Source organism: Watersipora subatra, chromosome 9 (genome assembly GCF_963576615.1).
Source record: "Watersipora subatra chromosome 9, tzWatSuba1.1, whole genome shotgun sequence".
NCBI classification, from domain to species: domain Eukaryota; kingdom Metazoa; phylum Bryozoa; class Gymnolaemata; order Cheilostomatida; family Watersiporidae; genus Watersipora; species Watersipora subatra.
Window position 1 is genome coordinate 1,097,790 of NC_088716.1, and position 26,742 is coordinate 1,124,531.

Below are 26,742 nucleotides of genomic sequence, written 5' to 3' on the forward strand. Positions count from 1 at the left end.
ATGGAGAAAGAGGGAGCTGAAGAGAGAGAGAGAGGGAGCGGGAGAGAGGGGGAGCGGGAGAGAGGCGGAGAGGAGGTGATGAAAAAGAGAGTTGAATCAATAATAGTCAAAACAATAATCAAAGAATAAAGATTGGGTTGTGAGAAAAAGTGAACAGACAGACAACAGACAATACTTTTATAGATAAGGTAAAGATGAACTGTATATATTGGTAGGGAGCTAAATATCAGACACAGGTGCTTAGCGAAATACTCTGATGATGACTTATGTTACTATGGTTGACACTCATGGTGACATCTTTCTACAGGTTCTCTATAGCAGCCCTGAAAATACGACAAAGGCGGTAAAGAGGCATGATATCATTCCTTCAGATAACCAGTCAGGTGAGTAGTGAACTGTTTCCAAAAGTATTTAAGTAAACAAGAGAAAAAATAAAGTCTGAGATGGGCGCCTAATGACTGGATCACTAGCAATGAGTCAGAGGTATGAGACTAAATAGGCTTGTAATATATCGGAAGGCACGGAGCATATACATACAAAGTTTGGCTGAAATCAGTCAAACTTCATAATCATAATCTATGTGCTTTCGAGTGTGGAAAACAAGGAAACGCATGATGTTTGGGCAGACCAACGGACACACAATCAATGAAGTGGAGTTTGTTAATATAATACTAGATACTATATTAATATAGATATTAATCTATTTTACTAAGATAAGAGCCGTGTCCGTCTCCCTGCAACCACGGTGACAGGTTGTGAAAAAAACATTGCAGCCTACAGGATTTGAACTCCTCACATGTGGCTCAACAGCTCTTCACGCTTTCAAATGCCATAATCTGTCTTCTAAAAGTTTGGTATAAATGTGCACACACTTGTTCTCTGCACTTTATTGGAACACCTGACAGTCTCACAGCACCCTGGACTACCCGGGCACTAGTGTAGGTAATAGGACGGAATTTTATGTTTAAAAGGGGAACGCTACAATTTAACAAGTGAAAACACAAGCATTTACATCATCCTTTGTTAGACACTAGTGTAGCAGTTTCTCTCAAACACTTCCTTCCTTAGCAGTTATTTTCGATGTTTCAATCATCAACTGCTGGATTTTTAAATTAAACACATCCCACCGCTACCACCGGTGTGGTGGATTTTACCATGCCACTTTCACAGTTTCCCACAAGCCGAGTAATCAAGAAGACCGAGTTGTTATCTGAGCATACAATGTATATTTACATAATAAATATAGTTGTATTAATATAACAACGTCATGCATACACAAATATTACAAAGTATAAGGATAGTGTCTCTTGTATGCAGGCAGCTGCGCTGCTCTGCCTGCCTCCTCATCGCGTCTGTTCTTTTATCCGCTTCGTTCTTGTTGACTCCGCCCACTTGCGGTTTCGCTTCCCGCCGTATGTGTGGTGGCTACGTGACCCACGTTACTCCTGCTTTATCGTCAGCCCAGCCTCCGGGCGAGAGGAGGAGGCCTGGCCCGGCCTGTCACTTGGCCGTCACGCTGGCACCGGCTCTGGTCGCGATGCGTTACCCTCACATAATGCTAATAAAGTACGAGGTGGTGAATGACAAAGTATTTAAGTTATCAAAATCTATCAACACCTTTAGTTACGGCAAAAAAGAATTTGTATTTATATTTTGCTATATTTTTCCTTACTAATTAATATCTGTCAATTAATAATAAATTAAAAAAACAAAATTTAATATATTTTATTATTTCATGTTATTATTATTTTAGTCCTAAGACAATTTTAGTAGCACCCTAAACTCCAAAACAAGTGAATAACATACACCAAAATACTTTCAACATAAATATGATGTTCTAAAACAGGTTATAGTAGAATCACTAAATGTTGGGTAAGCAACCACAAGGATAAGTGAATCAAAGGCTAAGATATTATTTTATTAATTATCAGTTATTATGTTACAAGTACAGCTGTAGCCTGTGATCTGTTACAGTTACATCAGGTGGAAGCAGGATTCCAAGCTGCTGTGACTAAAGATGAACACCTGAAGCTAAAGAACAACTTGATCTGAATGATATAGTTGACTAATGGTATGACGCCTTGTAATAATTTGAACAGTTGTATGAGGTTTTACAGTGAAGTTATAGTGAAGATATGTTGTTTATATGTACATATATCCTGTCCGAATATACAGGCATCCTGTTAGTATGTTCAGATACATTGTTCTAATGGTTAGATAGGCTATTATTGTGTACAAGTATGATTTTTTATGCACATATATGTTGTTTTTATGTTCATTATGTATAGCATGCTGCTCATATGTACAGATATCCTGTCCATATGTACAAATATGCTGTTCATATTTGCAGATAGGATGTTCATTTTTGCAGACAGGATGTTCATATGTATGAACTGTCTTTTCATAGGTATGGATTTTGTTTTCCTATGTATAGATATGGACAATAAGCTGTGGAAGATGAGATACAGAGGTGTTAGAAATAGCTGAAACAGCCGGTCAATGTAAGCATTACAAAGACCAAGATTCAGCAGTTGCTATGGTGACTCTATAATACTGATCATGTTTGTTTATGACAATGCATAGAGTTTGTATCATACACTTTTGTAAGCAGATGTCTATGCTTTGCAGCGTCAACATACTCATTTGAACAGACGTGGTTCATGATATTTGTAGACAAGTCAAGCTGATAATCTGCCCCAAAGCGTTTCCCAAGCTATTCTTACTAGCCTTTTCTCCAACCATTACCTTAATGCCTAGTACAGTGTCTGCTCTAATCAGAAGTGACGTCTGTAGCTTTTTATTCCTTGGATGTCTGATGGCTTACAGCTATCTCAAGAAGGTAAACATTGAAGAGACTTATTCTGCCTGGTCTCCGTGTTGGGGTAGAGTGGGTTGAGGTTTGCTGCATTGTTAGCTGCCTGAAGTTGAGGATACTTTTAGCTAGACAGATGCTGTGAAATCCTTAATACAGTCAAACATCTACATACAAATTTTTGGGCATACAGCGAAAGGATTTAAGCAAATATTTTCTCTTGACATACAAACTTACGAACTAGTTTAACATACGCTGCCGGATATTTTTTTTAACCAATACATCTTCGTCAAGTAAAAGTAAATGTAAAAGTATAAAATTGTAGATGATAGAATGACAAAAAGTAATTAAATTTAGGTTTGTTGTGAGTTAGAATAAGTTATGCTGCATATTCTTACTACTGAGTCTGAAATGCATAGACTTCAGATACAGGTATAGAGTTATTTGTTTCTTGACCATTTTTAAAAACAGCAAACAGTTTAATAGTGTACCACCTTTGTCAACATCTTCACCGGAGCCGGTTACATTTCCATAATAGGCAGACTACATGTGAATGCAGAATCAGCAGATAACCTTGACCTTAATTTACTAGTATATTACTCTAAGTTAGTTATAGGTTTAGTCTCTGATATTAATACGAGTACTGCTTATAGTTACTCCAACATCCTATGCATCTATTTCTTGCCTGCCCATAAAACTATTTTTAAGAATTGTAAGCAGGTTCACACCAATTATTTTTGCTCATGCAAAAACTCAAGGGTTGTCTTCACTTTAGCACACCCATCAAGGTTTTCATGATGTTCTGTACTGAGCCCTGCTCTTTACATCGAACAATGCTAGATGCTAATATTATGCTAGCAACATTGATGTTTGTAAATCGGTGAATAAATTGCCCTGCTTTGCTGATTACAATGTCTTCAATGTTAGAAGATGGCAATTGGCTTGATTCGTGTGAATTCTTTGAAACAGAGTCTATAGAGGAGGAGGAAGGTATGGTTGTTCTGTACATTATGTCTAGTTACTTTTTTACAGGTTCACTACAAATTATTGACATATATATTGTATATCCATCTCTAGCTCAGCTGTATACCCATCTCTAGCTCAGCTGTATAACCATCTCTAGCTCAGCTGTATATCCATCCCTAGCTCAACTGTATATTCATCTCTAGTTCAGCTGTATATCCATCTCTAGCTCAGCTGTATACCCATCTCTATCTCAGCTGTATATCCATCTCTAGCTCAGCTGTATATCTATCTCTAGCTCAGCTGTATATCCATCTTTAGCTCAGCTGTATATCCATCTCTAGCTCAGCTGTATATCCATCTCTAGCTCAGCTGTATATCCATCTTTGGCTCAGCTGTATATCCATCTCTAGCTCAGCTGTATATCCATCTCTAGCTCAGCTGTATATCTATCTCTAGCTCAGCTGTATCTCCATATTCAGCTCAGCTGTATATCCATCTCTAGCTCAGCTTTATATCCATCTCTAGCTCAGCTGTATATCCATCTCTAGCTCAGCTGTATATCCATCTCTATCTCAGCGGTATATCCATCTCTAGCTCAGCTGTATATCCATCTCTAGCTCAGCTGTATATCCATCTCCAACTCAGCTGTATATCCATCTCTAGCTCAGCTGTATATCCATCTCTAGCTCAGCTGTATGTTCATCTCTAGCTCAGCTGTATATTCATCTCTAGCTCAGCTGTATATTTATATCTAGCTCAGCTGTATATCCATTTCTAGCTCAGCTGTATATTCATCTCTAGCTCAGCTGTATATTTATATCTAGCTCAGCTGTATATCCATTTCTAGCTCAGCTGTATATCCATATTTAGCTCAGCTGTATATCCATCTCTAGCTCAGCTGTATCTCCATATTTAGCTCAGCTGTATATCCATCTCTAGCTCAGCTGTATATCCATCTCTAGCTCAGCTGTATCTCCATATTTAGCTCAGCTGTATATCCATCTCTAGCTCAGCTGTATATCCATCTCTAGCTTAGCTGTATATCCATCTCTAGCTTAGCTGTATATCCATCTCTAGCTCAGCTGTGTATCCATCTCTAGTTCAGCTGTATATCCATCTCTAGCTCAGCTGTATCTCCATATTTAGCTAAGCTGTATCTCCATCTCTAGCTCAGCTGTATATCCATCTCTAGCTCAGCTGTATATCCATCTCTAGCTCAGCTGTATATCCATCTCTAGCTCAGCTGTATACCCATCTCTATCTCAGCTGTATATCCATCTCTAGCTCAGCTGTATATCCATCTCTAGCTCAGCTGTATATCCATCTCTAGCTCAGCTGTATATCCATCTCTAGCTCAGCTGTATATCCATCTCTAGCTCAGCTGTATATCCATGTCTAGCTTAGTTGTATATCCATATTTAGCTCAGCTGTATATCCATCTCTAGCTCAGCTGTATATCCATCTCTAGCTCAGCTGTATCTCCATATTTAGCTCAGCTGTATCTCCATCTCTAGCTCAGCTGTATATCCATCTCTAGCTCAGCTGTATATCCATCTCTAGCTCAGCTGTATATCCATCTCTAGCTCAGCTGTATACCCATCTCTATCTCAGCTGTATATCCATCTCTAGCTCAGCTGTATATCCATCTCTAGCTCAGCTGTATATCCATCTCTAGCTCAGCTGTATATCCATCTCTAGCTCAGCTGTATATCCATCTCTAGCTCAGCTGTATATCCATGTCTAGCTTAGTTGTATATCCATGTTTAGCTCAGCTGTATACCTATCTCTAGCTCAGCTGTATAACCATCTCTAGCTCAGCTGTATATCCATCTCTAGCTCAGCTGTATATCCATGTCTAGCTTAGTTGTATATCCATGTTTAGCTCAGCTGTATACCTATCTCTAGCTCAGCTGTATAACCATCTCTAGCTCAGCTGTATATCCATCTTTAGCGCAGCTGTATATCCATCTTTAGCTCAGCTGTATCTCCATCTCTAGCTCAGCTGTATATCCATCTCCAGCTCAGCTGTATATCCATCTCTAGCTCAGCTGTATACCCATCTCTATCTCAGCTGTATATCCATCTCTAGCTCAGCTGTATATCCATCTCTAGCTCAGCTGTATATCCATCTCTAGCTCAGCTGTATATCCATGTCTAGCTTAGTTGTATATCCATGTTTAGCTCAGCTGTATACCTATCTCTAGCTCAGCTGTATAACCATCTCTAGCTCAGCTGTATATCCATCTCTAGCGCAGCTGTATATCCATCTTTAGCTCAGCTGTATCTCCATCTCTAGCTCGGCTGTATATCCATCTCTAGCTCAGCTGTATATTTATATCTAGCTCAGCTGTATATCCATTTCTAGCTCAGCTGTATATTCATCTCTAGCTCAGCTGTATATTTATATCTAGCTCAGCTGTATATCCATTTCTAGCTCAGCTGTATATCCATATTTAGCTCAGCTGTATATCCATCTCTAGCTCAGCTGTATCTCCATATTTAGCTCAGCTGTATATCCATCTCTAGCTCAGCTGTATATCCATCTCTAGCTCAGCTGTATACCTATCTCTAGCTCAGCTGTATAACCATCTCTAGCTCAGCTGTATATCCATCTCTAGCTCAGCTGTATATCCATCTCTAGCTCAGCTGTATATCCATCTCTAGCTCAGCTGTATATCCATCTCTAGCTTAGCTGTATATCCATCTCTAGCTCAGCTGTATATCCAGACCTAGCTCTACTGTATATCCATCTCTATCTCAGCTGTATATTCATCTCTAGCTCAGCTGTATATCCATCTCTAGCTCAGCTGTATATTCATCTCTAGCTCAGCTGTACATCCATTTCTAGCTCAGCTGTATATCCATCTCTAGCTCAGATGTATATCCATCTCTAGCTCAGCTGTATATCCATCTCTAGCTCAGCTGTATATTCATCTCTAGCTCAGCTGTATATCCATCTCTAGCTCAGCTGTATATTCATCTCTAGCTCAGCTGTGTATCCATCTCTAGCTCAGCTGTATATCCAGACCTAGCTCTACTGTATATCCATCTCTAGCTCAGCTGTATATCCATTTCTAGCTCAGCTGTATATCCATCTCTAGCTCAGCTGTATATCCATCTCTAGCTCAGCTGTATATCCATCTCTAGCTTAGCTGTGTATCCATCTCTAGCTCAGCTGTATATCCAGACCTAGCTCTACTGTATATCCATCTCTAGCTCAGCTGTATATCCATTTCTAGCTCAGCTGTATATCCATCTCTAGCTCAGCTGTATATCCATCTCTAGCTCAGCTGTATATCCATCTCTAGCTTAGCTGTATATCCATCTCTAGCTCAGCTGTATATCCAGACCTAGCTCTACTGTATATCCATCTCTATCTCAGCTGTATATTCATCTCTAGCTCAGCTGTATATCCATCTCTAGCTCAGCTGTATATTCATCTCTAGCTCAGCTGTACATCCATTTCTAGCTCAGCTGTATATCCATCTCTAGCTCAGATGTATATCCATCTCTAGCTCAGCTGTATATCCAGCTCTAGCTCAGCTGGATCCATCTCTAGCTCAGCTGTATATCCATCTCTAGCTTAGCTGTATATTCATCTCTAGCTCAGCTGTATATCCATCTCTAGCTCAGCTGTATATTCATCTCTAGCTCAGCTGTACATCCATCTCTAGCTCAGCTGTATATCCATCTCTAGCTCAGATGTATATCCATCTCTAGCTCAGCTGTATATCCAGCTCTAGCTCAGCTGTATCCATCTCTAGCTCAGCTGTATATCCATCTCTAGCTTAGCTGTATATTCATCTCTAGCTCAGCTGTATATCCATCTCTAGCTCAGCTGTATATCCATCTCTAGCTCAGCTGTATATCCATCTCCAGCTCAGCTGTATATCCAGACCTAGCTCTACTGTATATCCATCTCTAGTTCAGCTGTATATCCATCTCTAGTTCAGCTGTATATCCATCACTGGCTCAGCTGTATATCCATCTCTAGCTCAGCTTTATATTCATTTCTAGCTCAGCTGTATAGCCATCTCTAGCTCAGCTGTATATCCATCTCTAGCTCAGCTGTATATTCATCTCTAGCTCAGCTGTATATCAATCTCTAGCTCAGCTGTATATCCATCTCTAGCTCAGCTGTATATTCATCTCTAGCTCAGCTGTATATCCATCTCTATCTCAGCTGTATCTCCATGTTTAGCTCAACTGTATATCCATCTCTATCTCAGCTGTATCTCCATCTCTTGCTCAGCTGTATATCCATCTTTAGCTCAGCTGTATATCCATCTCTAGCTCAGCTGTATATCCATCTCTGGCTCAGCTGTATATCCATCTCTAGCTCAGCTGTATATCCATCTCTAGCTCAGCTGTATATCCATCTCTAGCTCAGCTGTATATCCATCTCTAGCTCAGCTGTATATCCATCTCTGGCTCAGCTGTATATCCATCTCTAGCTTAGCTGTATATCCATCTCTAGCTCAGCTGTATATCCATCTCTAGCTCAGCTGTATATCCGTCTCTAGCTCAGCTGTATATCCATCTCAAACTCAACTGTATATCCATCTCTAGCTCAGCTGTATATCCATCTCTAGCTCAGCTGTATATCCATCTCTAGCTTAGCTGTATATCCATCTCTAGCTCAGCTGTATATCCAGACCTAGCTCTACTGTATATCCATCTCTATCTCAGCTGTATATTCATCTCTAGCTCAGCTGTATATCCATCTCTAGCTCAGCTGTATATTCATCTCTAGCTCAGCTGTACATCCATCTCTAGCTCAGCTGTATATCCATCTCTAGCGCAGATGTATATCCATCTCTAGCTCAGCTGTATATCCATCTCTAGCTCAGCTGTATATCCATCTCTAGCTCAGCTGTATATCCATCTCTAGCTCAGCTGTATATCCATCTCTAGCTTAGCTGTATATCCATCTCTAGCTCAGCTGTATATCCAGACCTAGCTCTACTGTATATCCATCTCTATCTCAGCTGTATATTCATCTCTAGCTCAGCTGTATATCCATCTCTAGCTCAGCTGTATATTCATCTCTAGCTCAGCTGTTCATCCATCTCTAGCTCAGCTGTAAATCCATCTCTAGCTCAGATGTTTATCCATCTCTAGCTCAGCTGTATATCCAGCTCTAGCTCAGCTGTATCCATTTCTAGCTCAGCTGTATATCCATCTCTAGCTTAGCTGTATATTCATCTCTAGCTCAGCTGTATAACCATATCTAGCTCAGCTGTATATCCATCTCTAGCTCAGCTGTATATCCATCTCTAGCTCAGCTGTATATCCATCTCTAGCTCAGCTGTATCCATCTCTAGCTCAGCTGTATATCCAGACCTAGCTCTACTGTATATCCATCTCTAGCTCAGCTGTATATCCATCTCTAGCTCAGCTGTATATCCATCTCTAGCTTAGCTGTATATCCATCTCTAGCTCAGCTGTATATCCATCTCTAGCTCAGCTGTATATCCATCTCTAGCTCAGCTGTATATTCATCTCTAGCTCAGCTGTATATCAATCTCTAGCTCAGCTGTATATCCATCTCTCGCTCAGCTGTATATTCATCTCTAGCTCAGCTGTATATCCATCTCTATCTCAGCTGTATCTCCATGTTTAGCTCAACTGTATATCCTTCTCTATCTCAGCTGTATCTCCATCTCTTGCTCAGCTGTATATCCATCTTTAGCTCAGCTGTTTATCCATCTCTAGCTCAGCTGTATATCCATCTCTGGCTCAGCTGTGTATCCATCTCTAGTTCAGCTGTATATCCATCTCTAGCTCAGCTGTATCTCCATATTTAGCTAAGCTGTATCTCCATCTCTAGCTCAGCTGTATATCCATCTCTAGCTCAGCTGTATATCCATCTCTAGCTCAGCTGTATATCCATCTCTAGCTCAGCTGTATACCCATCTCTATCTCAGCTGTATATCCATCTCTAGCTCAGCTGTATATCCATCTCTAGCTCAGCTGTATATCCATCTCTAGCTCAGCTGTATATCCATGTCTAGCTTAGTTGTATATCCATGTTTAGCTCAGCTGTATACCTATCTCTAGCTCAGCTGTATAACCATCTCTAGCTCAGCTGTATATCCATCTCTAGCGCAGCTGTATATCCATCTTTAGCTCAGCTGTATCTCCATCTCTAGCTCGGCTGTATATCCATCTCTAGCTCAGCTGTATATTTATATCTAGCTCAGCTGTATATCCATTTCTAGCTCAGCTGTATATTCATCTCTAGCTCAGCTGTATATTTATATCTAGCTCAGCTGTATATCCATTTCTAGCTCAGCTGTATATCCATATTTAGCTCAGCTGTATATCCATCTCTAGCTCAGCTGTATCTCCATATTTAGCTCAGCTGTATATCCATCTCTAGCTCAGCTGTATATCCATCTCTAGCTCAGCTGTATACCTATCTCTAGCTCAGCTGTATAACCATCTCTAGCTCAGCTGTATATCCATCTCTAGCTCAGCTGTATATCCATCTCTAGCTCAGCTGTATATCCATCTCTAGCTCAGCTGTATATCCATCTCTAGCTTAGCTGTATATCCATCTCTAGCTCAGCTGTATATCCAGACCTAGCTCTACTGTATATCCATCTCTATCTCAGCTGTATATTCATCTCTAGCTCAGCTGTATATCCATCTCTAGCTCAGCTGTATATTCATCTCTAGCTCAGCTGTACATCCATTTCTAGCTCAGCTGTATATCCATCTCTAGCTCAGATGTATATCCATCTCTAGCTCAGCTGTATATCCATCTCTAGCTCAGCTGTATATTCATCTCTAGCTCAGCTGTATATCCATCTCTAGCTCAGCTGTATATTCATCTCTAGCTCAGCTGTGTATCCATCTCTAGCTCAGCTGTATATCCAGACCTAGCTCTACTGTATATCCATCTCTAGCTCAGCTGTATATCCATTTCTAGCTCAGCTGTATATCCATCTCTAGCTCAGCTGTATATCCATCTCTAGCTCAGCTGTATATCCATCTCTAGCTTAGCTGTGTATCCATCTCTAGCTCAGCTGTATATCCAGACCTAGCTCTACTGTATATCCATCTCTAGCTCAGCTGTATATCCATTTCTAGCTCAGCTGTATATCCATCTCTAGCTCAGCTGTATATCCATCTCTAGCTCAGCTGTATATCCATCTCTAGCTTAGCTGTATATCCATCTCTAGCTCAGCTGTATATCCAGACCTAGCTCTACTGTATATCCATCTCTATCTCAGCTGTATATTCATCTCTAGCTCAGCTGTATATCCATCTCTAGCTCAGCTGTATATTCATCTCTAGCTCAGCTGTACATCCATTTCTAGCTCAGCTGTATATCCATCTCTAGCTCAGATGTATATCCATCTCTAGCTCAGCTGTATATCCAGCTCTAGCTCAGCTGGATCCATCTCTAGCTCAGCTGTATATCCATCTCTAGCTTAAGTGTATATTCATCTCTAGCTCAGCTGTATATCCATCTCTAGCTCAGCTGTATATTCATCTCTAGCTCAGCTGTACATCCATCTCTAGCTCAGCTGTATATCCATCTCTAGCTCAGATGTATATCCATCTCTAGCTCAGCTGTATATCCAGCTCTAGCTCAGCTGTATCCATCTCTAGCTCAGCTGTATATCCATCTCTAGCTTAGCTGTATATTCATCTCTAGCTCAGCTGTATATCCATCTCTAGCTCAGCTGTATATCCATCTCTAGCTCAGCTGTATATCCATCTCCAGCTCAGCTGTATATCCAGACCTAGCTCTACTGTATATCCATCTCTAGTTCAGCTGTATATCCATCTCTAGTTCAGCTGTATATCCATCACTGGCTCAGCTGTATATCCATCTCTAGCTCAGCTTTATATTCATTTCTAGCTCAGCTGTATAGCCATCTCTAGCTCAGCTGTATATCCATCTCTAGCTCAGCTGTATATTCATCTCTAGCTCAGCTGTATATCAATCTCTAGCTCAGCTGTATATCCATCTCTAGCTCAGCTGTATATTCATCTCTAGCTCAGCTGTATATCCATCTCTATCTCAGCTGTATCTCCATGTTTAGCTCAACTGTATATCCATCTCTATCTCAGCTGTATCTCCATCTCTTGCTCAGCTGTATATCCATCTTTAGCTCAGCTGTATATCCATCTCTAGCTCAGCTGTATATCCATCTCTGGCTCAGCTGTATATCCATCTCTAGCTCAGCTGTATATCCATCTCTAGCTCAGCTGTATATCCATCTCTAGCTCAGCTGTATATCCATCTCTAGCTCAGCTGTATATCCATCTCTGGCTCAGCTGTATATCCATCTCTAGCTTAGCTGTATATCCATCTCTAGCTCAGCTGTATATCCATCTCTAGCTCAGCTGTATATCCGTCTCTAGCTCAGCTGTATATCCATCTCAAACTCAACTGTATATCCATCTCTAGCTCAGCTGTATATCCATCTCTAGCTCAGCTGTATATCCATCTCTAGCTCAGCTGTATATCCATCTCTAGCTCAGCTGTATATCCATCTCTAGCTTAGCTGTATATCCATCTCTAGCTCAGCTGTATATCCAGACCTAGCTCTACTGTATATCCATCTCTATCTCAGCTGTATATTCATCTCTAGCTCAGCTGTATATCCATCTCTAGCTCAGCTGTATATTCATCTCTAGCTCAGCTGTACATCCATCTCTAGCTCAGCTGTATATCCATCTCTAGCGCAGATGTATATCCATCTCTAGCTCAGCTGTATATCCATCTCTAGCTCAGCTGTATATCCATCTCTAGCTCAGCTGTATATCCATCTCTAGCTCAGCTGTATATCCATCTCTAGCTTAGCTGTATATCCATCTCTAGCTCAGCTGTATATCCAGACCTAGCTCTACTGTATATCCATCTCTATCTCAGCTGTATATTCATCTCTAGCTCAGCTGTATATCCATCTCTAGCTCAGCTGTATATTCATCTCTAGCTCAGCTGTTCATCCATCTCTAGCTCAGCTGTAAATCCATCTCTAGCTCAGATGTTTATCCATCTCTAGCTCAGCTGTATATCCAGCTCTAGCTCAGCTGTATCCATCTCTAGCTCAGCTGTATATCCATCTCTAGCTTAGCTGTATATTCATCTCTAGCTCAGCTGTATAACCATATCTAGCTCAGCTGTATATCCATCTCTAGCTCAGCTGTATATCCATCTCTAGCTCAGCTGTATATCCATCTCTAGCTCAGCTGTATCCATCTCTAGCTCAGCTGTATATCCAGACCTAGCTCTACTGTATATCCATCTCTAGCTCAGCTGTATATCCATCTCTAGCTCAGCTGTATATCCATCTCTAGCTTAGCTGTATATCCATCTCTAGCTCAGCTGTATATCCATCTCTAGCTCAGCTGTATATCCATCTCTAGCTCAGCTGTATATTCATCTCTAGCTCAGCTGTATATCAATCTCTAGCTCAGCTGTATATCCATCTCTCGCTCAGCTGTATATTCATCTCTAGCTCAGCTGTATATCCATCTCTATCTCAGCTGTATCTCCATGTTTAGCTCAACTGTATATCCTTCTCTATCTCAGCTGTATCTCCATCTCTTGCTCAGCTGTATATCCATCTTTAGCTCAGCTGTTTATCCATCTCTAGCTCAGCTGTATATCCATCTCTGGCTCAGCTGTATATCCATCTCTAGCTCAGCTGTATATCCATCTCTAGCTCAGCTGTATATCCATCTCTAGCTCAGCTGTATATTCATCTCTAGCTCAGCTGTATATCAATCTCTAGCTCAGCTGTATATCCATCTCTCGCTCAGCTGTATATTCATCTCTAGCTCAGCTGTATATCCATCTCTATCTCAGCTGTATCTCCATGTTTAGCTCAACTGTATATCCATCTCTATCTCAGCTGTATCTCCATCTCTTGCTCAGCTGTATATCCATCTTTAGCTCAGCTGTATATCCATCTCTAGCTCAGCTGTATATCCATCTCTAGCTCAGCTGTATATCCATCTCTAGCTCAGCTGTATATCCATCTCTAGCTCAGCTGTATATCCATCTCTAGCTCAGCTGTATATCCATCTCTAGCTCAGCTGTATATCCAGACCTAGCTCTACTGTATATCCATCTCTAGTTCAGCTGTATATCCATCTCTAGCTCAGCTGTATCTCCATCTCTAGCTCAGCTGTATATTCATCTCTAGCTCAGCTGTATATCCATATTTAGCTCAGCTGTATATCCATCTCTAGCTCAGCTGTATATCCAGACCTAGCTCTACTGTATATCCATCTCTAGCTCAGCTGTATATCCATCTCTAGCTCAGCTGTATATCCATCTCTAGCTCAGCTGTATATCCATCTCTAGCTCAGCTGTATATCCATCTCTAGCTCAGCTGTATATCCATCTCTAGCTCAGCTGTATATTCATTTCTAGCTCAGCTGTATATCCATCTCTAGCTCAGCTGTATATCCATCTCTAGCTCAGCTGTATATCCATCTCTAGCTTAGCTGTATATCCAGACCTAGCTCTACTGTATATCCATCTCTAGCTCAGCTGTATATCCATCTCTAGCTCAGCTGTATATCCATCTCTAACTCAGCTGTATATCCATCTCTATCTCAGCTGTATATCCATCTCTAGCTCAGCTGTATATCCATCTCTAGCTCTGCTGTATATCCATCTCTAGCTCAGCTGCATATCCATCTCTAGCTCAGCTGTATATCCATCTCTAGCTCAGATGTATATCTATCTCTAGCTCAGCTTTATATCCATCTCTAACTCAGCTGTATATCCATCTCTAGCTCAGCTGTATATCCATCTCTAGCTTAGCTGTATATCCATCTCTAGCTCAGCTGTATATCCAGACCTAGCTCTACTGTATATCCATCTCTATCTCAGCTGTATATTCATCTCTAGCTCAGCTGTATATCCATCTCTAGCTCAGCTGTATGTTCATCTCTAGCTCAGCTGTACATCCATCTCTAGCTCAGCTGTATATCCATCTCTAGCTCAGATGTATATCCATCTCTAGCTCAGCTGTATATCCATCTCTAGCTCAGCTGTATACCCATCTCTAGCTCAGCTGCATATCCATCTCTAGCTCAGCTGTATATCCATCTCTAGCTTAGCTGTATATCCATCTCTAGCTCAGCTGTATATCCAGACCTAGCTCTACTGTATATCCATCTCTATCTCAGCTGTATATCCATCTCTAGCTCAGATGTATATCCATCTCTAGCTCAGCTGTATATCCAGCTTTAGCTCAGCTGTATCCATCTCTAGCTCAGCTGTATATCCATCTCTAGCTTAGCTGTATATTCATCTCTAGCTCAGCTGTATATCCATCTCTAGCTCAGCTGTATATTCATCTCTAGCTCAGCTGTACATCCATCTCTAGCTCAGCTGTATATCCATCTCTAGCTCAGATGTATATCCATCTCTAGCTCAGCTGTATATCCAGCTCTAGCTCAGCTGTATCCATCTCTAGCTCAGCTGTATATCCATCTCTAGCTCAGCTGTATATCCATCTCTAGCTCAGCTGTATATCCATCTCTAGCTCAGCTGTATCCATCTCTAGCTCAGCTGTATATCCAGACCTAGCTCTACTGTATATCCATCTCTAGCTCAGCTGTATATCCATCTCTAGCTCAGCTGTATATCCATCTCTAGCTCAGCTGTATATCCATCTCTAGCTCAGCTGTATATCCATCTCTAGCTCGGCTGTATATCCATGTCTAACTCAGCTGTATATCCATCTCTAGCTCAGCTGTATATCCATCTATAGGTCAGCTGTATCCATCTCTAGCTCAGCTGTATATCCATCTCTAGCTCAGCTGTATCCATCTCTAGCTCAGCTGTATATCCATCTCTAGCTTAGCTGTATATCCATCTCTAGCTCAGCTGTATATCTATCTCTAGCTCAGATGTATATCCATCTCTAGCTCAGCTGTATATCCATCTCTAGCTCAGCTGTATATCCATCTCTAGCTCAGCTTTATAACCATCTCTAGCTCAGCTGTATAACCAGCTATAGCTCGAGATGTTTTAATAAAATGGATACACAATGCATGGTCTAATTATTTTATCCTTTAGATTGCACAACCACAATCGCTTTCCACTACAATCCTTGCCAGGGTCAGGATGAGGTGGTAAGGAACTCCTTGGTTGATGGTGAATGGGGAGAAGAATAGAAAGATGGACCTGACTTTCCATTTCCCTCTAAGGCTAGCTTTGAGATTCGAATAATATGTACAGCGTGGAACTATGTGGTGAGCAATCACTAGCTACACATGCTTTAGTTTGGTTTGCATAGCTTTAAATCTCATCCTAAGACTTCCTGCTCTTGTAGATAAAGCATGATGCATTGAATGCCTATTAATCATTTCCACTATACTATTGCATGTTGTCATTTAGTAGCCAGTGAATCACTGTCTCTATGGAGTGTATTTGGAGTTGTGCGCACGTTGAGTTGTCACGCAATAAGTGATTCAATGGAGATTAGGGATGTGGATGATTTACCAAAAATATAAGGATTTTTACCCCACACCGATGCTTTAGGCACTGCTCAAATCAAAAGAAGAATGACTGAAATTTGGAAAACAATTAAATTAGAATAGCCCGCACAGCATTTTTTGACGCATCATCCGCAAGTTCTGTCTTCATCTTTCGAAGCATGATGGATTCGATTCAAATTTCCGCGTAATAAAACTCTCTTGACTTGCAGATTTTTACCGCTGTTATCTGGTCGATGACTCAAAATTGTTGATTAACTGCGTCGTTGAATCAGTGATGATCAGCTCATAGGGACATTGTTGATTAACTGTGTCATTGAATCAGTGATGATCAGCTCATAGGGATATTGTTGATTAACTGTGTCATTGAATCAGTAATGATCAGCTCATAGGGATATTGTACGTAAGCTTTGATCTACTGTCCCATTTAGGTCTATGTTAATGGAGCCCACTTCTGCAATTACGACCATAGAGTGGACATCCGTTCCGTCTCTCACATCTACATAGATGGTGAGGCAGAATTTACTGATGTCGAATTCACAGCATACTTTGTAAGTATCTACTAGTATTGACAGTCTGTGAGCATTGAAGGAACTAAGGCTACAATTTTCCTTCAGCCATAACTACTGATGTAAGTAGTTCCTTGAACTATCATACTTATTCAGTACTGTGTGACTGACTTGATGAGAATAGAATGTCTGAACTACAGGGAGTTTTCTGTTCGCTTTCTAGGGAGCTCGTTACAATAGCATCATCCCACAGGAGCTGATTCCTGGCAGCTGGGTTAATGTGACTGTCGCTGTTCATGACAACCCTTACAGGTGAGCTGCTGCAGTTTCAAAATGGCCATAAAATCATGACACCCTATGCGGGTGTAGTTTTTTTGCTTTTGACACAAATAGTTAATGACAATTCTTGCGTGTCAGTGTAATTGGATAAATACGACTGACAGTTGTGATAGCCTTCACAGGTGAGCCGTAGTTGGAACAATGCGAACAAAGAAAATCTCTATGGAATTTGCCACTCACGACTTGTCATGTATTTCAGTTAACAGAGTAATCTTTAAAGCATAAAAAGTGCATTAAAAGTATGGTGCCATTTTATAGGCAAATCATGAAAATCATTTCTTTCAAGGCCTACTCGAAATACTACAGAAACCTACCAAGTATTTCAAAGTAGTTAAACTAATATCTAGTATTCTTGCTTTTAAGTATAGATAAGTATTATTGTTCATATTTTCACAGTGACGGCAGAAATGAGATTATTTTTATTGTAAACATGGTTTTAACATCTCAAAAAATACGGAGAGGAATAAAACCAAAAGAGAGAGAATGAAACCAACGAATTCTGAGGGAAAGTTGGGGCAGTTTTATTCCCATAATAGTCTGCAGTCCACATAATCACCGTGTTTCCTCGCTTCAAATAAGTTTGGAGTTGCCCGCTGCCGGCAAACTTGCACCCGACTGTTTCAATGATTCGGAGTTGCACTATGGATCTTTCCATTATCCGTGATGTATACCTCAAAGTGAAACTCATTAAAGTAGACTCACTTTTAGGTCTTCATGACATTGTCCAATTCTTGCATAATTAACTAGTGCTAGAAAATATAATTATTTCATCATCCTCGTACGAACAACCCAATCTTGACATGTAAATGTTATGTAAAGGTAAAAACTCAAGCAAAAACAGTAGTGAGAAGAGAAGCAGTAGAATGTTTTCCTAGCAGTGATCCATATGCTTGAGCTAAACAATTTTCGCTTATAATAAGGAGAGCTTAGCCAAGTGTTATCGATTTGGATTCATCAGCAGTGAACGTTTTTATGAGCAAGAAACGAAATTAAATGCATTTGGATTTTACCGCTTCTACGAATCAGGGTGGAAGCAGCTCCAAACCAATTCGAAGCACAGAAACAGTATATGTGGGACTAACCGATTACTTACCACACTTCTTAACTGTTGCCACTGGGTGATTTCAATATCCAATGCAGAGTAGCCTAGGTGGGTCATATCCCCCTTGCATCTAGTAGCCAGTTGCACCTCCTCTATAAACATGTCTCTGTCTTCTATTGACCTATTTCACATATCCGACTTGGGACATGAGCCCCGCTCACAGACCGACACATTCTATCAATGATTGGACCATAAGAAGCAAGTGTTTGGTCTTCCAGTCTGAGTGTTTGTTTAGATTGTTTGTTAATTTTTAAGGTTTGATATCAACTTGGCGTGTGACGCTTCTGATGAGGAAAGACAACTCCATTTCAACCCACGTTTCTATGAAACAGAAACGGTTAGGAATTCAAGACTAGGTGGTGAGTACGGAGATGAGGAGAGAGAAAGTGGCTTCCAATTTGAGGCTGGAAAAGTCTACAAGATCGGCATTCAGGTGCAAGATGACTATTACTCGGTAAGCTGGGCTTTATCGACATTTGTAGCAGCTACTGTGTTGCAGCAGATGGGGATATGCTTGTCATGCATAACATTTGTAGTTAATCTAGAATTGTGTAAACATATGTAAAGCTACATAAGCCTGCATCTAGCCATGACAGAATACATGTACAAGATATTATAGTCATGCGTTTAAAATTCTCACAGCTTTCCATCTGGTAGCATCCAGTGATGTCTGTCATGCATGTTGATGACAATTATTGTAGAGATTTAGCTTCTTGACAGCCGTCGCTGGTGTTTGCTAATGATGACTCAAATGTCAGTCTATTGACAGTTATTACCGGTATACATGACTAGCTAGTCCTGTGCTTGATATATTGACAACTGTTGCAGGTGTATGTGAATGGTGAGCCATATGTGACATACAATCATCGATGTGATGCTCAGGATGCTCATCATCTAACAGTCATTGGAGATGTGTCTGTTCTGGAGGTTAGATTCCTTGGCTCTTTGGTAAGTGCTGATCATATCGTTTCTATCCGTAAACCATCAGTAGACTTTTCTCTCTTTGTTGGGATCTGGAAGCTTGGCTCATATTCACTGAAGTAGTGATGCAGTGTGATAACCTGCTGTAGGAAGACAACTCCTATCGCAAAGTGCCAGGTCTGAAGTCGGGAGACATTGTTACAGTCATAGGGTCCGTCAAGGATTATCCAGAAAGGTAAACATAGAGGTTAAACAGTGGCAGGTTTCCGACTTTGTGATAATAAAAGTTTAGACAACTGCAAAATTTTAACAAAACTTGTCAAAGTATCGTAAGTAATGAAACAGCATGATAATCAAGAGTTTCTATTTGATTATTTATTAGAGGCACAGAAATGTTTGTTGTGTATTTCTGGGGTGTATGTAATCCATGATCTAAGTACTGCATAAGAGAAAAACAAGTTGTTTGTTTTATTTTCATAACTGATGTGTTTATTGTTCCTATAGTTCATTCATCATGACTCTTTATTTTTTTCTCTATTGCAGGTAAAGTTTTCAATTGAGGAATATCCTGGAAATTGTGTTCACTATTGCATTTTGGCCAATGCTCGTTTGGTTTACAGCAAAATGACTGTTTTTAGACGAAAATGTACATCAACACGTTTCTAAATAATGCGGTGTTGGAGTTGTCTCATTTTGTGTCATTACCTTGCTGAGACGATAACTCTAAATGAATCAAATTTGAGCACTGTTTTGGTGTATGTATGTGATATTCAATAATAACTGTACTAATCAGAAGTGAACAAGTAGAAGGTGTTATGAGTGTGGCTGTGCATGTTTTGAAGACTAAAAGTACATTTTATTTAAGATACTATTACATACTTACATGTGTCACAATTCCGTCATTGACATGAATCTGCCCAGACTTTGCCTGAAGTATATTCTTAGCACAAATTGCTAAAACTTTTTGCAAAGACATTTAAGGCATTTTGTGTAAATATGCAAATTTCACCTGAACATATTTTGGACTGCCTATAGGCGCCAACAATCGTCTAGCCATATGAAAATCTAGCATTAGCCAGGACTGTACATGTACTTACAGGTGCCTACAAGCATCTACACCTTGTAGAAGGTAACAGATGACTAAACAGGTGTTTTGAGACTAGATATTTGGTTTAAGCTCTGTTTGTCCTTTTTCAGAATTTGCATCAACCTTCAAGGTAAGACTCCGGACGAGTCGTCGTCAAGTATTGACGAGGAAGAGAAACACACAGACATTCCTCTGCACTTTAATCCAAGATGGGACCAAGGTAGAAGTGTCGTCTTGCATACTTGTAGATGGTCCTATCACCTTCAGGAGGTGTGGCCTGATATACAGGGTCTAATCGCTATTAGGAGGTGTGGCCTGATATACAGGGTCCAATCGCTATTAGGAGGTGTGGCCTGATATGCCTGATTCTATCACCATTAAAAGGTGTGACCTGATATACAGGGTTCTATCACCATCTGGAGGTGTGGCCTGATATACAGGGTCCAATCGCTATTAGGAGGTGTGGCCTGAGATCAGGGTTCAACCACTATTAGGAGGTGTGGCCTGATATACAGGGTCCTATCACTTTTAGGAGGTTTAGCCTGATATGCCTGATTCCATCGCCATTAAAAGGTGTGACCTGATTTACAGGGTCCTATAACCGTCGGGAGGTGTGGCCTGATATACAGAGTCCAATCGGCATCAGGAGGTGTGGCCTGATATACAGGGTCCAGTTTAAGTATAAATATACAGTTTTTATATAAAGTTTATATATAAAGTTTTTTTTAAACCATCCATCCAATTTGTGGCCATTCACTTAGTTTCATCTCATATAATAGGACAAATTAATCTACTGCTGCAAACTCAAACAAAACATATTATGGTTTGTGCAGCACACATTTGTTTCTCTCTTTCCCATTTATGGCAGTTTCCAGACCGACACAACTGCTCCCCTAGTGAACCACATGAACATCCTGTAATAATAAAACAAATGTCATTCATATATACGTCGTTCTAACGAGTATCTACTGAAAGCTTTCAATTTGAGAGCAAGATGATTTGCGAGTGTAATTTTCAAAATGGATAAATGTTTAACAAAAAATTAAAGACGCAAAGCCAACAATTTGAAGCTTTGTTTCTGAGAGTTGAAGATGAGCATTGATGAATCGATGTTCCTCCCTTTCTACAAGTGAGAAATGAACGTAAATTCTAATCATGAATCTAATTTACTAGCTAAAAATACCAAAGAAAATTTTAAGCAAGTGTTACAGCTAGATGAAACGATAAAAATGTGTGAAAGAATGATTCATGATAGCAAAAAAGTAATAGCCTGATATACAGGGTTCTATCACCATCAGGAGGTGTGGCCTGATATACAGGGTCCAATTACCATTAGGTGTGGCCTGACATACAGGATTCTATCACCTTCTTTAGGAGGCGCAGCTTGCTGCATGTTCGTGTCCTAATAATGCAAAGCTTTCTGCAGGTGAAATTGCACTCAACACTCTGAAGAATGGAGATTGGGGAGATGAGGAGATTTATCCCCTCCCAGAGGCCTTTTACCCTGGCAGACAGTTCTATGTTCAGTTCAATGTGGGGGATGATGGTTATGAGGTGAGAGTAGAATCAAGTTTTAATATGTGAATTCGTAGGTCAATAGTGTCTTAAATGTATGTAAAAAGACATAATTGGTTATATCCGCTGCCATAGCCTTAGAAACATAAATATCTACCTTAAATCATGTTACAGATATACGTAAACGAGGAGTACCTGGCCAACTATGAACACAGAATAAAATCTAAGAAAGTTTGATTCATCAACCTGGCAGGCACAGCTTTCTTCAGCTCAGTCAAACAGGTTCAAGGGGCCTACTATGTCAGCGATAACAGCTTCCTCTTTAGATAACTTATGGATTTGTCTACTCCTGCATCAGACCTTTCGCTTTCCATTTTACCTGCTGTGTAACAATTATGTAGAATGAATATTGATAATACAGCTTGACTAGTTCTATTCTAAGGTATATGTATGGCTGTTATGTAATCGTTTTTAATGTAAGATAATGAAATACCACTCAGAGGTTTACTTGCAACAAAATTCATATTACAGTTATTTGGTATCAAAAGGTTCACCATGTCTTACTCTGCGGTGCTGTAGATGCAAAAATTGTCAAAATGTGATCACAAACTCTTGAAAGCTTGAAAACGAACAGTTAATTGCAGTCATCACGAAAACGCAGTAGTTTGAAATCCCTTTATTTGGCTTGCGTACTCCTACATATTGGTTATTGTTTTGACATGTGATGTTATCACATGAAATTAAACGCCAATAAAAGGCTCAATATAAAACTCTCGTAGCACTAGTTTATGACAAATACTTGAGGTTCTACCGAAGAGCCCGTATCAAATATAAATGCTCGCTACTTTACAGTATTTTTTCAGCCTGGTCCAATCATCTAGTCGTAATCTGATCATGTGACCCATACTTTCTGTCAAATAGCGCGAACAGTTTCTGCAGCAATCTTTACTATCACAGGTGACCAACAGGCTTCTCATGTTCATCAGAGAATGATATGCACTCCTTCGAGCTAAGGTAGAAAAAGTAAATGATTTTTTTACGGTAGGTTTTGAGATTTTTACGATTACGATAATGGCGTAAAAGACGCGTAAGGACAACAGACATGGTTTTATTGAATGCGTGAAGTATATTTGTGAAAATATTTCAACGAATGAGGTTGCATGAAAGTGTAAACAGAAGACATCATGTTCAGTTACGCCCCATTTGAAATGGAATCCAATCTACAGCGTTTTCGTGATGGCTGCGATAACTGTTCATTTTGTAGCTTTTAAGAGATTGTAATCACATTTCAGCATATTTGCCACTTTCAACGCAGCAGAGTAAGACATGGTCAATCTTTTGATACTAAATCATTGTAATGTGAATTTTGTTGCAAGTCAACCTTTAAAAGTTAGTTCCTGATTGCTAAATATCCTTCAGGTAGTTTTTACACGACCCATTAAGCTGACCGAAGGTAATAGCTTGAGGCTTGTTTAGTATACAGTGAAAGGAATTCCTGTATTTGTGACCTCACTCTAATTTATTAACGCTGCCTTTTCTCGGACATAGAGAGAGCTAGGTCAATGTAAAGACCACCCAAGCATGTTCTCTTGTTTCTGGCAGAGCTCTAAATTTACCTCTGTAGGATTGTTAGCAATTGAAATTCTCTTGCTGAAACTAAGGCAGCTATAGAGTACCTGCAACCATTGTCAGTCTGAATATAGCATGTTTCGCTCATCTAACAGGTAATTTGGACTACCATAACAATAAGGAATTGACAGAATATAGTACATAGATGTTGCTGCAACAGTAACATACATTTTAGTAACTCCTAGACAGCTAGAAACATAGCTACCTTGTGGACGCCAGAATATCAACACAGGCTCACCACGTAACTAGAAATTCACCAGTATGAGAGATCAGGATGCTTTTGGAGTCATCCCACTTTCTTTCCATCATCCTAAATAACCATGAAAGGCCATCAAAGATATTAATTGGATAAAACATCTCATTGTTTTTTATATTGTAATTTCAGTTTATCCTGTTAGTTTCATTTTGTCTTCCCAGTTTTAATTTGCTGTTACGGTGTGCTATTTCAGTGCACTGTCCATGTTTCAGTTTGTTTTGCCAGTTTCAATGTGTTGTTCTATGCGCTGGATCCGCTACAGTTTGCTGTGCCAGCTTCTACCAAGTGAAAAAAGACATGAATAACAAGAAAAGTGGCTTGTAATTTGTGGCGTTATGTTCCGTCAAAATAATGATAATTCACAATGAGGTCATAGCTTCTGTGAGCAAATGATTACAAAGGCAATTTACAAAATTTGATGTTGAAGGAATAAAAAAACTAGTGCAAATATGGCAAAAAATATGTTGTCTTGTCTGGCAATTATGTTGATAAAAATCAGCTATTTAACTCGAGTAAGTTCAATGATCTGGTGCTGCTACCTTCAAAGTTGCTCATGGTTCATTACCACCTGTTACTATTGATTCTTGTAAGTACCGCGTCAACTTATGTCAAACTGGCGAAGACCTTGCTAAGCTGACATAAACTTTGTGTCTTTGGAACAGATACCGAATGGTGTCCGCGAGACCTTCGACAACCTTAATAAAGAAACATGTCTAATAGTTATACAAGGCTACAAACACAACTGCCCAATATACAGTTTGTGCTGTTTATGTATGCATTCATTTATGGGTAAAACCCCAGTAAACTTTGCCTAAACGCTTATAAAACTAATACGAGGCTGTGTTGACTGGTCTTGCCAACATATTTTTATCCTGTTGTAGTTTTAAATGAAAGCTGCCATTCCGCAACCTGTCTATGGGAAAAAATTTTCGTGACACAGAATAGCGGCTATTACAACTTCTTGTCCGTAGCTGTTTCGGGACTCATGGTAGAGATTAATTTTCCCGGAGTGAATTCCTGCTTTGGCTCTGAAATGCGCAAGCTGTCCAAGTGAGTAAATATGCCGGGTAGTAACTGTTTCTTGTGCACCTTGTCCTCGGATTGTCCCTCTTGTTTTTGGGTGATAGGGTCGTTCGTGACCAACTGAGTTTTAGGAGCATCCTAGTGGAGCATCTTAGTTGAGCTGACAGGCTCAACATGTGATACCCTCCTCCTGGCCTCTATATTTTTAGTGTGTTTGGACGTAGCTATTTCAGCTAGCTCACTCTGCCCATGTCTGCTGTAGTTACTTGCTTTTAGGCACACATACCGCTTTTGTTCCGCTTTTTGTGCTAGAGCCCTTTTTTGACCTGTTTTTGTGCTTCTGGCGTGTTCTCTTCTAGTAAAACAGTGTGATTATCTTAGTGTGACCAGTCAAGTTAGTACAGGTACTTTTCTGGTGACCTTTTCCTACAATAGTTTTCCTTTTGCTTTCAGAACAGGAAGCTTCTCTTTCACTTTTGAGAACCCATCGCTCAGGTCATGCCCTAAATCGAACACAACTGGGTCCTCCCTAGTCTTTTTGTGTTATCCAAGTCCTGGCCTTTTTTAGGCACCCCTGTTGCTTTCAAAAGGGGTTCTCCAAGATGAGAGATCTTGGTAAGGCAATCTCAACATCTTAACCACATCTTCATGAGGGGTCTGGGTCTTTGGTGGTGGAGGATTGTACTGGATTAGATTTACTGTCTCAGACTAATAGTAGTTTCTTGTTTAACACTGTCATGATACTTCAAAGTACAATACGCTCTTCTACACAGAAAATAATCAGTAGGGATTTTAGTTTGCCTGCAATTTGGGGTTGTCTCCTCTCCTTGTTTTATTAAGAAGTTAGACTCGGTCTCCCGGGGCATATAGGGGGAGGTTTCTTTTGGTCCTTTGGTCAGATGACCTTCTGCTCCTCTTGTTGGGCCGTGGGTGCTTCCTCCAGCCCTTTCAATAATAAAATATCAATTTTTTTTCTCAAGTCAACTTTTGCTAGTGTGAAAGCATGTAAACCAATGTTAGACTACTGCAGAGTCCATTGTGGTAGATGTGATGTATTTTTACTTAATCTTTATAGACATTCATTGTATTTCTCTTTTCATTTAGCGTTTGTATTTACCATAGGTCTTTTGTCAAAATGTTATCACTTCTCAATTTTTATAATATTAAACACGAGGTCGTAACTCCAAACCATTGTAAAACAAGCCTATCAAGGGAGGACAATTTGTATCTACTGACTAGACATGTCAATCATTTATGCTAACCTTTGTGATGTTTTATACATTGTTTGCAGTGCTCATTAACAGATAAATGACACAATTTTAGCAAATATCGTTCTATGACTGAAGGTAATTGAGTTTATTAAGGTGCATCATGCGTAAACATCGTGTTGAGCGAGTGCACTTTACCTGTTGCAGAATATGGTTTGGAATTATATCCATAACAAACCAATTCTAGTTTGGGAATTCCTTCTTTTTGTAACAAACAGCTTGAAGCAAATGCTTCAAAATTACAAAGCCAAATGGCAGATTGTTTTTTCTCCCTTCTATGACTGAAGGTAATATAATTTATGTTTTAATATCTTTGCTATAGGAATTTTTGTTCCTCATCTGGTATTATACAAAGTGACAATCATAACAGGTAGCTGAAGTATGTGAACCAGGCAGGTGACTAGTTATGGCTGGCATCAAAGCTCTGATAAACTAGATCACATGCTAACTACAACGCCCCCTGATATCTTATCATTTAATAAACAAAACTCTCGACATTTAGACTCCTTATGTATACAATCCACGTCAATGACTGTCTTATCAGAGCATTACAACACCCATAATGCCGGCTGTTGCCAAGAGATCATGAAAATAATATATTTTATCTCTACCATTTGCATCAACAATTCTACTTTATCTTAGCAACAGGAAGGAGCAGCTGTTAACCCATTTAACGGATATGTGACAGCAGTCAGGTCTATGTATTTAACAAAAACTGTCAATTTCAATCTGAAGGAATTTCTCATGAGAAAACCTTCAAGTTTTATTTAGATTGAAAAAGAACCAGACTCTATATAACTGGGTATGAGAATATCTTGTGACTTATAACTAATGGTGC

At 39.9% G+C, this 26,742-nt stretch overlaps 1 pseudogene; it reads left to right on the top strand.

The window, feature by feature from the left end:
- LOC137404149 (32 kDa beta-galactoside-binding lectin-like) lies at positions 1 to 23,937 on the top strand (annotated as a pseudogene).
- The last annotated feature ends 2,805 nt before the right edge of the window (positions 23,938 to 26,742 follow it).